At 39.5% G+C, this 16,104-nt stretch overlaps 1 protein-coding gene across 1 annotated transcript in view; it reads left to right on the top strand.

The window, feature by feature from the left end:
• The first annotated feature begins 1,880 nt into the window (after positions 1–1,880).
• Positions 1,881–16,104, top strand: part of LOC133402757 (alpha-1,3-mannosyl-glycoprotein 4-beta-N-acetylglucosaminyltransferase C-like) — a 95,835-nt gene continuing 81,611 nt past the window's right edge. The window contains exon 1 of the mRNA XM_061676862.1: positions 1,881–1,932. The gene's annotated coding sequence lies outside the window, so the exon portion shown is untranslated. The remainder of the gene's footprint in view (positions 1,933–16,104) is intronic.

Below are 16,104 nucleotides of genomic sequence, written 5' to 3'. Positions count from 1 at the left end.
AATAATCATTAACTTTGAATTTTATGGCTGCAACACGTTCCAAAAAAAGATGGGACAGGGTCATGTTTGCCACCGTGTTACATCACCTTTTCTTTTAACAACATTCAATAAATGTTCGGGAACTGAGGACAGTAATTGTTGAAGCTTTGTACGTGGAATTCTTTCCGATTCTTGCTTCAGCTGTTCAACAGTCCGGGGTCTCCGTTGTCGTATTTTACGCTTCATAACGCTACTAAAACTGCATAAAATAACACTGCATAATGCAGTCTAGTACCCGCACTCTTTTACTACGAAGCCATGCTGTTGTAACACATGCAGAAAGTGGTTTGGCATTGTCTTACTGACATAAGCAGGGGTGTCCATGAAAAAGACATTGCTTGGATGGCAACATATGTTTCTCCAAAACCTGTATGTACCTTTCAGCAATAATGGTGCCTTCACAGATGTGTAAGTTACCCATGCCATTGGCACTAACACAGCCCCATACCATCACAGACGCTGGCTTTAGAACTTTGCGTCCATAACAGTCCGGGTGGTTCTTTTCCTCTTTGGCCCGGAGGACACGACGTCCACAATTTCCCAAAACAATTTGAAATGTGGACTCGTCGGACCACGGAACACTTTTCCACTTTGCATCAGTCCATCTTAGATGAGCTCGGGCCCAGAGAAGCCGGCGGCGTTTCTGGGTGTTGTTGATAAATGGCTTTTGCTTTGCATAGTAGTGTTTTAAGTTGCACTTACGGATGAAGCGCCTAACTGTATTTACTGACATTGGTTTTCAGAACTGTTCCTGAGCCCATGTGGTGATATCCTTGACACATTGATGTCAGTTTTTGAAGCAGTGCCGCCTGAGGGATCGAAGGTCACGGGCATTCATTGTTGGTTTTCGGCCTTGCCGCTTACATGCAGTTATTTCTCCAGATTCTCTGAACCTTTTGATGATATTATGGACCGTAGATGATGAAATCCCTAAATCCTTGCAATTGTACGTTGAGGAACATTGTCCTTAAACTGTTCGACTATTTTCTCACGCACTTGTTCACAAAGAGGTGAACCTAGCCCCATCTTTGCTTGTGAATGACTGAGCAATTCAGGGAAGTTTAATGTTTCAGTACTTTTTGTAGAACTTTCTCTCTCTCTCTCTTTCTCTCTCTTTCCCCCCCCCCCCTCTCTCTCTCTGTCTAACAAGCATGAATGGCAAAATATACAAGTGTTTGATCCAGGATAATGTCCAGTGACATCCACTTCTGTGCCTTTCTGTGACTCTTCCAATCTCTTTGCATCTCGAAATGTAGCAACATGCCGATGAGACTCCGTGACATTTAAGTGCACGTGTATACTCTTCATACGTACAGCTCTGGAAAAAAATAACTGCAAAATGATTGGTTTCTCTGATTTTGTATAGCTTTATGTTTGATTAAATTAGACACTTTTGCTCAGGAATGGCCTCTTTTCTATCACCAGTAGGCCTACCGCACCTATTATCGTGTGTGTGTGTGTGCGCGCGTGTGTGCGCGCGCGCGCGTTCCTGACAGGTGTGTCCAGGCCAGCCGAGGCTCAGTGCACAAGCGTGCACACAGCTGGAGCAAGCGTTCTCCCCAATCTGCTTGCGTCTCTCGCACTGCCCCTCCCGAGCTCTCAGCTCCGCGCCGCCGCGAAGATCCGCTCCAAGAAAGCAGCGGCAGACAGCGCACAGAATCCGGACCGATGGCACCTCTGGGATGCGGCAGCAGTTCAGACGGCTAAGAAAATCAATTCAAAAAAGTGGAGCGAGCTCAGCAGGGAACGAGGAGGCAGCGACGCCTGCGTGGAGCCTGCCTGCCTGCACCGCCGCCCGCCCGCCCGCCCGGTGCTTTGTGGCGGCGTCGCCCGGTGCTGTGCTGCCGGAGCGCGGGAATCCGGCGGCGGACATCCGCGTGTGCTGACGCGGAGGTGAGTGACGCACGCGCGCACGTTTGGAAGTGAGCGTGGACATGCAAGCCAATGTATTATCATCACGGGTGTCTTTACTTATTCCCATTTTACTCTTAATGGTTTAACGTATTACTATGACGTTATTACCGTGAATGACTTTGGTTATTTTATGGATGGCCTTAATTATTACTATTATTACTATTGATGGCGTTACTTATTACTATTGACCTATAACTGTTAATGGCTTTACTCAATACCATGGATGACTTTACTTAATAGGTTTACTTATTACTATTGATGGCTTTAGTTATTTATTTGGATGGATTTAGTTGTTACTATGGATGGTTTTACTCATAACTACATAAGGTTTTCCTTGTGACTATGGCTTTACGTTATAACGATGGAAATATTTTTTTATGGATGGTTTACTTATTACGATGGATGGCTTTATTTATTGCTATTAATGGCTTTCCTAATTACTATTGATGACTATAGTTGGGTTGTAGTTATCACTAATGGCATGAATTATTACTGATTACTAAGGTTTTGCTTCTTATTATGGAAAGCTGTACTTCTTACTAGAGATGTCTGGATCACATTTTTTTTGCACCTGACTCAGAGTACGAGTCACTTGACTTTTGAGTATCTGCTGATATACCGAGTCCTGATCTGATACCTTGTCATTTGATTAAGAATAAAAAGAGTGCATCCAAATTGTCTTACTTTTTTTGTGTCTATATGGCTGTAAATCTAGTGCAGCATTGGTTCAAAACAAGTAAACAAATAACAGTGTTCGCACAGCTTTATTTGTGACCTCCAAAAATTAAGAAAATTATCAAATCTGATATTTTTCACCCGATACTGATCAGCTGAAAATTATGTGATTGCCCCCGATTTCCAATCACTCGACTGGATCGGGACAACCGTACTTCTTACTATGGATGACTTTAGTTATTACTGTGAGCGAATTCAGTTATTACTTTGCATGGCTTTACACATTACTATTGATGGATTTACTTATTGCTATAGATGGCTTAAATTATTACTATTTATTTCAGGCCAGTACTACCTCATAAAAAAGATCAAAGAGAAATTCTAATTCTACATCATTAGAATGCCTGACTTCCTTTTGCTGCCGGCTCTCCCCGTCCTTTATCTACTACAATCACAGACTTTTATTTTATTTTAATCACGCAAAACACAAAAAGAGTCACACGTCGACAAGGTCAGACAAAGTGGCGAAGGAATTGCGTCATGTTCGGGTTTCTGCCGCCGGTGTCCCACATGCACACAGGTTTCTTGTTTTAATAAGAAGGCACAATGATTCATCGGGAAAAGATTAGTTTTATAGGGGTCAAAATCAACAGCATTCTTGCACTGATGCAGCACAGTACCATCATGTATCCTTAAATTTAGTCCATAACGTAGCCCTTTCTTGCATCAATATTGGCTGTAAATGTTCAAACACTCCTCCTTGGTGTGAGTCCTGAGGTTAATCAAAATGCACTCTGCAATATCAAAAGTTATTAACATAAATATGGAGTAAGTGCAACGATGCTGTGATTAATATTAAAATTATTCACTGTCTCGATTGGTCATAAAAGTCAATTCGTTTTAGGAGTAGCTCTGTAATTAAGTGCATTTTCTCAGGAGAAAAAAAAAACTCGACATATTGGTTTTCTTAATTCGGTACAGGTATATAATTCAATTTAAATTTGCTAGTTTTATGTAATTAGATTTTAGAGTTATTTTTTTTATATTAAAAAAATAATTTAAAAAATTAGCGGAGAGTAACTAAATGTCTTGGTTTGTTAAAGGTTGTGACAGGTTGGCCCCCAAAGCAATAAAGTGTGGAAGTAATGACTAAAAGTCTTTATTTCAATAAAGATTCACCAAAAAGTGCTACTGTACCAATGAGTAGATGAGGACTGTGCATGCAAAAGTACTAAATAAGAAGGCTTTTAACAATAGGCTCTAGTAACTAGTAGGAAAACGTATCAAACTAAAAGACTAATCAAGAGTGAGAGATGTTTGGAACAAATAGTAATTTACAAAGTACCAAAAGAACAGAGAAATAAACAAAGTGCTGCAAATACTGTTAAGTAGTAGGGTAAGTTACAACGTACAAACGAACATTGAGTAACAAGAAAAGAGTAAACCAGGGAATATTACCAGAAAAAAATATGAAAACTTACTACAAAAAACACAGAGCACAGAAAATATCCAACCGAGAGAAATGCAGGGAGCGTCAACTGAACATGACATGGTTTATTTTTTTGTAATGTATTACTTCAATTGAATTAGTTTTTCATGACATTTTATTATTTTAAAGTGCAACATACTTCACCTACCTGCCTATGTCTACTACCTATCTTTCTGTCTGTTTCTCTACTATCACTTCATTGTGTGTCCATTTCAAATAATCATCCGTGAAAGGTTAGACAAATGCTAGCAATAATGGTTGTAATGCTGCAACCCCCCGTTTGTCTCTCCCCTTGTTGGTTGTCTGCACTAGTGGAGGTCATAAAGGTCCTTATGACTCATTCCACCTGCACAACATGATAAACCCTGCTGATGCACCTTACGCATCTTTTGCCTCCAACCCCTAAAACCTAACGTACGTGTGCTACGAAACATCAAAGACAATTTAGAGTCTTCAGTAAACCAAAAGTATGCATTTTTCTCCATCTATCTATATAGGTGCTGTATCGAAAACACTTAACGTTTTTGTGAATCAAAGACAATTCACTATTCAACAAAGCTAATGTGTTTGAATGCAACAATTTAGAATATTATATGTACCTAGCGTACATGTTTTTATGAACAACTAAGGCTCTTTAAAGCTAGCATTGTTTGTAAAAACATTTAGGATTTTCAACAAAGCCGTGTGTTTTGAATCATTATAGCCACTTTAGAATGGTCCTTGTAACTAGTGTATGTTTGAACATTGTACGTGTTTTTATGAACATCAAAGGCCATTTAGCGTCTCTGAAGCTAACATTGTGTTTAAAAACATCACAGACAATTTAAAGAATCTTTTCTACGGAGCTAATAACACGTTTTTGGAAATATCAGACAATTCTGTCCTTAATAATGCATACAATGTTTATTGTAAGACTCAACATTTTGAATTTTGAAAATTCAGAAACCAAAGACAATTTAGTCTTTAATAAAACGAATGTGGCGGCACGGTGAACGACTTGTTAGAGCGTCAGCCTCACAGTTCGGAGGACTGGGGTTCAATCCCCGGCCCCGCCTGTGTGGAGTTTGCATGCTCTTCCCGTGCCTGCATGGGTTTTCTCCGGGCACTCCGGTTTCCTCCCACATCCCAAAAACATGCATGGTAGGTTAATTGACAACTCTAAATTGCCCGGAGGTGTGAATGTGAGTGCAAATGGTTGTTTGTTTATATGTGCCCTGCGATTGGCTGGCAACCAGTTCAGGGTGTACCCCGCCTCCTGCCCGATGACAGCTGGGATAGGCTCCAGCACGCCCGCGACCCTAGTGGGGAGAAGCGGCTCAGAAAATGGATGGATGGATAAAATGAATGTTGTTTTTGAAAACGTCGAAGACGATTCAGTCTGCTGTGACGTTAAATCACCAAAGACAATCTATAGTCTTGAAAAAAGGTATTATCGTGTTTTTGAAAACTTCAAAGACAAATTACAGCTGTCAAAACAAAGCTTATGTTGTTTTGGAAAACTTCAAAGACATTTTAGAATCTACGACCGCAACGTACAACCCCAATTCCAATGAAGTTGGGACATTGTGTTAAACATAAATAAAAACAGAATACAATGATTTGCAAATCATGTTCAACCTATATTTCAATGAATGCACTACAAAGACAAGGCATTTAATGTTCAAACTGATAAACGTTATTGTTTTTAGCAAATAATCATTAACTTAGAATTTTATGGCTGGAAGATGTTCCAAAAAAGATGGGACAGGTGGCAAAAAAGACTGAGAAATTTGAGGAATGCTCATCAAACACCTGTTTGGAACATCCCACAGGTGAACAGGCTAATTGGGAATAGGTGGGTGCCATGATTGGGTTTAAAAGGAGTTTCCCTGAATTGCTCAGTCATTCACAAGCAAAGATGGGGCGAGGTTCACCTCTTTGTGAACAAGTGCGTGAGAAAATAGTTGAACAGTTTAAGGACAATGTTCCTCAACGTACAATTGCAAGGATTTAGGGATTTCATCATCTACGGTCCATAATATCATCAAAAGGTTCAGAGAATCTGCAGAAATCACTGCATGTAAGCGGCAAGTCCAAAAACCAACAAGGAATGCCCGTGACCTTCGATCCCTCAGGCGGCACTGCATCAAAAACAGACATCAATGTGTCAAGGATATCACCACATGGGCTCAGGAACACTTCATAAAACCAATGTCAGTAAATACAGTTTGGCGCTACATCCGTAAGTACAACTTGAAACTCTACTATGCAAAGCAAAAGCCATTTATCAACAACACCCAGAAATGCCGCCGGCTTCTCTGGGCCCGAGCTCATCTAAGATGGACCGATGGAAAGTGGAAAAGTGTTCCGTGGTCCGACGAGTCCACATTTCAAATTGTTTTGGGAAATTGTGGACGTCGTGTCCTCCGGGCCAAAGAGGAAAAGAACCATCCGGACTGTTATGGACACAAAGTTCAAAAGCCAGCATCTGTGAATGTATGGGGCTGTGTTAGTGCCAATGGCATGGGTAACTTACACACCTGTGAAGGCACCATTAATGCGGAAAGGTACATACCGGTTTTGGAGAAACATGCTGCCATCCAAGCAACGTCTTTTTCAAGGACGGCCCTCCTTATTTCAGCAAGACAATGCCAAACCACATTCTGCATGTGTTACAACAGCGTGGCTTTGTAGTAAAAGAGTGCGGGTACGAGACTGGCCTGCCTCCAGTCCGGACTTGTCTCCCATGTGTGGTGCATTATGAAGCGTAAAATACGACAACGGAGACCCCGGACTGTTGAACAGCTGAAGCTGTACATCAAGCAAGAATGGGAATTCCACCTACAAAGCTTCAACAATTAGTGTCCTCAGTTCCCGAACGTTTATCGAATGTTGTTAAAAGAAAAGGTGATGTAACACAGTGGTAAACATGACCTTGTCCTAGCTTTTTTGGAACGTGTTGCAGCCATAACATTCTAAGTTCATGATTATTTATCAGTTTATCAGTATTTATCAGTTTGAACATTAAATATATTTTTTTTGTTGTGTATTCAATTACATATTCTGCTTTTATTCATGTTTAACACAATGTCCCAACTTCATTGGAATTGGGGTTGTACATGTTTTTGAAAATAAGGACAATCTAGTCTTCAATGGGGCGGCACGGGAGCCGACTGGTTAGCACGTCCACCTCACAGTTCTGAGTTCAAATCTGGTGTCACCTGTGTGGAGTTTGCATGTTCTCCCCGTGCCTGCATGGGTTTTCTCCGGGCATTCCGGTTTCCTCCGACATCCCAAAAACATGCATGGTAGGTTAATTGAAGACGCTAAGTTGTCCGAAGGTATGAATGTGAGTGTGCATGGTTGTTTGTTTGCATGTGCCCTGCGATCGGCTGGCGACCAGTTCAGGGTGTACCCCGCTTCCTGCCCGCAGTTAGTTGGGATTGACTCCAGCATACCCGCGATCCAAGTGAGGATAAGCGGTGTAGAAAATGGATGGATCGTCTTTAATGACGCTAATGTATATATATTTTTTTGCAAACAGTGAAGATATTCCATTTTCTCCAATGAATCAGATAAAAAACGACCCTATCGGTGTAGGGCTTTGTGGAACCAGTGCTCTTTTAAAACTATACTGAGGAACCGTTAGTCGTTGAGCTTCAGTAACTCGATAACGTTGTCCACAAAAACCTCCAAAGCACATTTATTCGCATTGAAACAAATGTTTCTCATGCCGTTAACTAATGTACAAACACGTTAGTCGGCCTGTCACTTCCGTTTAAGCGTCCTTCCTTGCAACCCTACTTTCTAGGTGGGGAAGCTGCCGCCACATCGCCTCGATCAATAAATGGTAAAGATGACGAGATAATGTCCCACGTTCCATCTCTCCAAACCACAACTCCGCTGTCCTCTGGTGGGCATCTGCACGCCGTCGCCACATCAATGGCGCTCATGAATTATGGAGGCATGTCCCGCTTCTGTCTTTCACCCGTAAGTCTATGGTAATTAGCTTGGCCTTGACACCTCTCATCACCGTGTGCCAAGTAGAGGTTTTGGGGAGCTTCTGTTGTTCATTGGGTGATCCTTTGGATTTCCATCAAGCGCGTCAATCCAGTTAGGGATGTTTTTCTTTGTGTGGTGTCTGCATAGGTGGGATGGTGATAGCACGACATCATAGCGTGGCGACACATGAATTCAATGGAACGGCATTTTTAAAAAAACACACAATTAAGTGCTTGTTTCGGTAAACATCAAAGACAATTTCGTCTTCAATGAAGCTACCTGTGAGGTTTTTGAAAACAAAGACAATTTAATTGTTTTATAAACCTAGGGTACATGTGTTTTGTGAAAATCTTATGTTTTTCTATAGCTCAAAGGCAATTTAGGGTCCTCTACGAAGCTAACGTCACATGTATGAAGACATCAAAGACAATTTAGTCTTCAGTGACGCTAATGTATTATGTTTTTAGTGTACAAAAAAACTATTGAATCGACGAATCTAATGTTGTTTTCCAAAAACAATTGGGGTGGTGTCGTGCAGAGGGTAAGCGAATGCCCTGCAACCAGAGGGTTGCCGGTTCATATCACCACCCAAGCACATGTTGTCGTTGTGTCCTTGGCCAAGACACGTAACCCACATTGCCTACAAATGAAAGTGTTTGAATGTTTGGTGGTGGTGGCAAGGGCGGCAGGCGCAGAATGTCAGCCACGCTGTCGTCACACTGCCCCGGGGCAGCTGTGGCTACACAAGTAGCTTACCACCTGTGACTGATGAATGATGCATGAAATTGTAAAGCGTCTTTGAGTGCCTAGTACAGCGCTATGTAGGTGTAATGTATTATTATTCAGTTAACCTAAATACAGGTTTTCATGAATACCAAATTTAAAGTGTTTTAGTACACATTAAAACGGTTTTCTTTCGAAAGAGACTTAATGTATGTGTTTTTGTAAAACTCACAGAGCATTTTGTTTTTAAATTAACCTAACATTTTTGTGCACCTCAAACACAATTTGGAGTCTTCAATGAACACAACGTGCATGTTATCATAAATATCAAAGACTGTTTTCGTCTTCAATGAACTTAACACACGTTTTTGTAAACACCAGAGACAATTTAGTGTCCAACGCACCGAACATCGTACTTTGAAAATATCAAAAACTATTTAATTTTCAATTAAGCTTACGATCACACATTTGTAAATGGAAAAAAAAGACAATTTCGAACTTTCTACAAACCTAACCTTTGTGCTTTTGTCAATACCAAAGACAATTTAGTCTTTAGTGAACTAACATGTTTTGAAAAACCCAAGACAATGTTGTCTTCAGTGAACCTAACAGATGTTTTTTGCATACATCACCTATTGAACCTAACCTACATGTTTTTTAAGTACCAAAAACTATTTATTCTTCAATCAAACTAATATGTTTTGAAAAATATGAGGCAATTTAGTTTTCAATCAACCTAAGGTGTTTTTGTAAAACCAAATAAAATGTTATCTTCAATGAACCTAGCATGTTTTTTTTTTGTTTTTTTTTCAATAAAAAAAAGCTCCCCAAGGGAATGTTTACAAATGGCTAAACCGCATGTCCAACCTACTTGGCTCCGTTTGCCGCCAATGTCTGCTCAGGCTGATGAAGTGCTCGCGATGTGGCTCAGGTGATCCCTGAGAAGAAGTGGAGGTGATGTCGAGGTATGAGGGGAGAGGTGGGGGTCCGTCTGGTCAGCTGATGGACGCTAAGGAGCCTGAGATTTATGACCCCGGCAGAACAAAGCTGTGTCTGCCAAGGGCCCGTGAAGCATAAATCAGCCAGAAGTGGGTCAGGTTGGGTCAGCATGGCAGATCTGCTTTCCCCGCTTTTTTAGTTCCTAAAGGTGCACTCGTTTTTTTGTGTGCAGATGATGCTCTGCTCTTTAACTCAGCATGACATTGAATTAATCCCCGTTTTTTATATGCTAAATGCTTTTAGGGTTGTGTGTGTCACCGCTAATTCACATTGTGCGATCTGAGGCTGCTCGAGTCTTGAATGAAGCTCATGCTAACATAGGTTTTTATAAAGATTAAAGACAATTTTGAGTTTTTAGTGAACCGAACCTCCGTCTCTGTAAACACCAGACAGTTAAGAGGCTAGAATGAACCTAATGTACGTTTTTCTAAACATCAAAGGCAATGTTTGGTCTTTAATGAATCGAACATACTTGTTTTTGTAATCATCAAATACATTTTAGCCTTCTATGAACCTAATGTCATTTATTTTGTAAACATCGAAGACAATTTTTTACCAAACAAAAGGTTTTTTTTTGCAATCATCAGAGGATTTAATCTTAAATGAAGCAAAACATGATTTTTGTAAACACCAAAGACAATTCAGAGCCTTACATGAGCCTCATACATGTTATGGAAACAACAAAGACATTTTCCAGTCTTTGATAACCCTTATGAACTTAATGTGTGTTTTTGTATTGGAGAAGAAAATAAGTGAAGCTACCGTGCATATTTTTTGTTAACTGACGACAATTTCAAAAACGCTTTGTGATGGCTTTTCCACTCTTGCGGCCATTTTAGTTCTCATGGCTTCTTTTCCCGTCCACTTTGGTGAGTCGTCTTCCTGCAGGCTGCCAGAGTACACGTGGAACATTTATTTAATACGCGAAGATTACTGTTGCGCGCTACAGGCCTCCGCGTTACATTACGCTGATTAATCCGGGATCGGCACGCACGTAGGCACGCACACGCAGATGAAAAGATGCTATCGGGTTAGCGCAACAAGCTCGAATGCATGTTTGCCCAAGTTGAGATGGCTCGAGTGCAGAGATAAATAATCAGCGGCAGCAAGTACGCATCATTTCTTTGTCTGCGCTGTTAACCCTTTTAAAACGACGGGGATCTCCAGTGACACTGTGCCGCATGTGTATTTAAAATTATCGTAACTCCTCGCTACTTCGTGCAATTTTAATCAATTCAAACTGCCCCTAAAAGCTGTGAAACTAATAAATACATCTATTATTATGGTGCTAAAAGGGTTAAAGACCACAATGAACCTGACTCAAATTAGTTGTAAACAGCAAAGAGTTTAGAGTCTAAAGACAGATTTGATAGTTTTCTTTCTAAACATCAAAGACAATTTTGAATCCTCAATCACGTTTTTTTCTTTGTAAACATCAATTACAATTTAAGCATCATCAATGACTTTGTAAACATCCATCCAAACTATGGTCTGGTCACCAGTCCATTTCAAAGCACATTTAGAAAAATGATAAATTGATTGCCAGTCAATTTCAGGGCACATATTAAAAAAAAATAAATAAAAAAAAAACATACAGTGGAACCTCGAACTGAACGGACTAATAGGGGAGGGGGGTCAATTGTCTGTTACATTGAAGCACGTTTTCTTTAAGGCCATATGCACCCGTATTACTGTACAGTACAAAAATATTGTTTTGTAGTATTTTTTTCGTGGCCTGAAACCCCCAGTACACAACAAAGTTATTGTATAAGAATATATATATATATATATATATATATATATATATATATATATATATATATATATATATATATATTCTCTCACATTGTTCAGTCCTGTTGGTCTGATTTAGCCAATATCATTTATATCGGAGTCCGTTTTATCAAGGTTCCACTGTACACACATATAAACAACCATTCACTCACATTCTCTCCTATGGGGAATTTTGAGTCTTTATTGAACTTAACATGTTTGATTTGGGAATGAGGGACAAAGCCACAGAGCATGGGGAGTATAAGCACATTCCACACAGGAAAGCAGGAGCTGAGATTGGAACCTTAACCTCAAAATTGTGAGACAGACATTCAAACCACTTGTTTACTGCTCTACCTGTCGCAAATCAAACAAATGCAAAAACATGTCTGCCATCTAATGCAAATAAAACTGAATTTCATAGTCGTGTTTATGATGAAGTGCGTCACATTGTCTTCAGTAGAGGGCGAACAGGAAATGAGCGGGTGCTAGCGGGAGGCGTGCGGTGCTATTGTTCTGCTCTTTGTGATGGTAATTTCTTCCCGGTGTGCGCAGCGAGGGAACAATTTCCCCGCCACGTAATCCAATTTGAACATTTACACATTTATTGTGGAAAGGCGAATACACACAGAAGCTAACAGCAAGTTTTCTTTTTAGCTCGCAGATAAACACTTGAAAAGAGAGAACCAATCATGTTTGGCTTCAAGTGTGAAACAAAGACAGCCTCTTGAATATGTATGATTATGCTTTTTATTTGTTTTTGTTTAAAATCTTGTTGTTTTCAAATGTATTTTTTGGAGAAGAGACAAATTCAGTTGCAGCCTATTTCATTTCCATGTTCGATATTAATAATACGAAACAAAGACAGCCTTAAGGGAGCTAATGTAAGTGTTTCCTAAACATCAAAGGCAATTTGGAGTCTATAATGAACCTAAAGTGTTTTTGTAAACATCAAAGACTTTTATTTAACCGTTATTTAACCAGGTAAAAGAGCAGTTGAAACAGAACATCTCATTCGCAATGGTGAACTGGCCAAGAAGGCAGTAAGTTAAATGTCAAATACACGTCAACAAATGAGATACCATCACATCGACTATCCACGCAACAAATAAGGAGCACAATTATTACACATTTAGTCTTTAGCAAAGTCGTGTTTTTGGAAACATTATACAGCCTTCAATGACTCATCAAAGAAAATTTCTAGTTGTCAATGAATGTTTTGTAAACATCAAAGACAATTTAGAGTCTTAATTATCCTAAAAGTGCAGAGACCATTTAGTCTTCAATTAACCTAATGTGTGCATTTTGGAAAACATCAAAGACCGTTTAGTCTTTGACTAAGCTGTTTTGTAAACATCAAAGACAATTTGAGCCTTTTGTTAATATCAAAGACAATTTTGAATGAACCTAACATGTTTTGTAAACACTTCAGTGTCAATTAGTGTCTTAAAAGTATTTTTTTGTAAACATAAGAGAATTTAGTCTTCAGGTTTTCGTGACATGAAAAGGCTATTTAGTATTGGTTGGTACCTCAGCATATAGGTACATATTGGTACCTCGCACTACTCGCTTGAAGTCTCGGCGCCCTTTGCACAATGGTCCTTGCACCGGACTATTGCAATATTAGTCATTCGAACTGCTCTAAGTGCTAGAGGACTCTGCATCTTTTTGCACAATTGTCAAAAAATAAATAAATTACAATAATAATATTTTACCGGCATTACCAGATAACTAGCAACCCTTTATTGCTCAGTGACTGTTTTTGTCAATGTCTTGATGCAAATAAAGACGATTCTGATTCTGATATGTACCTTAAGTAAACATTAAAGACAACTGAATCTTCAATTAAAAATTTTTAAACATCAAATACAATTTAGTCTTTTTTTTTACAATTTAGGAGGTTTTGTACATATCAAAGACAATTTAGATGTGCACCAGATTAGAAATTTTATCTTAATTAGATTAGAAATTGAATCTTAATGGGAACACTAAATTATCTTCATGTTGCAAAAAAAACAAAAAACAGCAAAACATGTGCTTTGATCCATGCTTTAGACCCTGATATTTTCAGTACATTACCCAATTGTACAACCTCAGCAAAATACCGCTTACCCTGTTTAGGGTCACGGGATGCTGCACCCTATCCCAGCTGACTTCGGGCCAGAGGTGGACTACACCCTGAAGTGGTCACCAGTCAGTTGCAGGATACATATAGACATAGACAACCATTTGCATTCACATTCAAACATCACTGAGTGGGAACTGAACCCACGCTGCCTGCACCAAAGTCAGGCGAGTGTACCACTACACCATCAGTGACTGGGAAAAGTCATTGTGTCAGAAAACAATTTTCACAATTTTTTTTTTTTTAACAACAAGAAAGGTAAGGCTCTAAGAGGAAAAAGATGCTTTGCTGTTTTCTAGATTTTTTTCCCCAATTTCTTCTCCCAACGCATCATAAAGATTTCTTGAAATGTGCAGAATGCTCCTCTTTACCTTTTTAGAAGGTTGTCTCTGAGGAACCTGCTGAGCTCTCTAGGAAAAGGCTTTTTCTTCTTCTTTTTTTCAAGCTCTTTGAATTCAACATCTTTTCTCTGGCTTGAAGTCATGGCTGGCCCCAGTATGATAATTCCTCCCCCGACAACTTTGAATGAGGCATGATGTCTCACGTCGTGCGCTGACGCTCGTTAGCTCGCCACTTAAAGACGACGGCAGGCAATCACGACATTTTTATGACGTCTTGGAGTTTCTTGAGCGCGAATTAATTCCAAGATGACATAAATGTGTAAGCTGTTATTTATTCTACCTCGGGTTCGGAATGGGGCCATAAAGGATGACGACGGTGATAAAAGTGGACATCAGGCTGGCTGTCAGTGTGACGTATCATCCTATTGTATTGCATCGCAATTGGAGCGAATCCTATTGTGATTTAATAGATATTGCAGTGTAGCATATCGCCTCTTATCAAAATTGGACTGAATCGAATCATGTTATTGAATCATAATTGAAGCTAATTATATCGTATCAAAAATGAAATTTAGTTTATACGAAGTGGAGACAATCGTATTGTACTGTATCCTACTGTATCGTGTCATATCGATAAAAGTAGAGTTCAACAATTGTGGCATGTCATCAGTGTGATCTCAGCACATGGTGCAATTGAACGGTCGTCACGTACAGTACATGGCAAACTCGGATAATGATATCACTTTATTACATTTTTATGGAATAAATGTAATACCAGATTCATTTCCACTAATTGGAGTGCATTGTATGCTCATATATCACATCGTAATTGGAGTGAATTGTATCGTATCAGTTCACGAAGCATCATATTGCATTTTATTGTAAGTAGAGTGAATCATATTGTGTTGTATTGTTGTATCATAGTTGGAGTGAATCGTATTGTCTTGTATCACATCACACTGGAATTGGACTGAATCGTATTGTAACGTGTCGTATCATATCGCATCACATTAAAATGTAATTCGAATGAATTGTATTGCATCGCCTCGTAATTTGATTTAATCATCCATCCATCCGTCCATCCATCCATTTTCTGAGCCGCTTCTCCTCCATAGGGTCGCGGGCGTGCGGGAGCCCATCCCAGCTATCATCGGGCAGGAGGCGGAGTACACCCTGAACTGGTTGCCAGCCAATCGCAGGGCACATACAAACACACAACCATTCACACCTACGGGCAATTTAGAGGTGTCAATTAACCTAGCATGCATGTTTTTGGGATGTGGGAGGAACCCGGAGTGCCCGGATAAAAACCCACGCAGGCACGGGGAGAACATGCAAACGCCTCACAGTTCTGAGGACCGGGGATTGAACCCCGATCCTCAGAACTGTGAGGCAGACGCTCTAACCAGTTGGCTACCGTGCCGCGCTGATTTAATCACATATCATAATTGTAGTGAATCATCTCGTATCGTAATTTGAAAGAATCGTATCGTATCATAATTGTAATAAATCATATCGTATTGAAATGTGTCACATTATAATTTGATAGTATCGCAATGTATATCAAATTGTAATCTGGTAGAATCATATCTTATCATAATTGGAGTGAATTAGATTTAATTGTAACTGGAGAGGATGCTATTGTATCGTGATGTATCACACAGTAACTGTATCGTGTCATAATTGGACTGAAATGTATCATATTGTTTTGTATATTGTATCGTATCGTAATATTGTATTTGGAGAGCATCGTATCATATCGTATCAGATGGTAATTGGATTTAATCGTATTGTATGTCATAATTGGAGTGAATTGTATCTTTTGGAGTCACTTGTATTGCATCATATGGTATTTTAATTGCATTTGATTTGTATTGTATCGTATAATATTGTATCACATCTTATCACGATTGGAGTGAATTCTATTACATTGTATTGGAGATAATCATATCGTAATTGTAGTAAATTGTGTAGGATCATAGCATATCGGAATCGGAGTGAATTGCGTTGTATTGCATTGGATCATAATTGGAGTGTATTGTGTT

This window comes from Phycodurus eques, chromosome 5, assembly GCF_024500275.1.
Source record: "Phycodurus eques isolate BA_2022a chromosome 5, UOR_Pequ_1.1, whole genome shotgun sequence".
NCBI lineage: Eukaryota > Metazoa > Chordata > Actinopteri > Syngnathiformes > Syngnathidae > Phycodurus > Phycodurus eques.
Note: the sequence above shows the minus strand (reverse complement) of the source record. Positions and strands in the feature narration are given on the sequence as shown.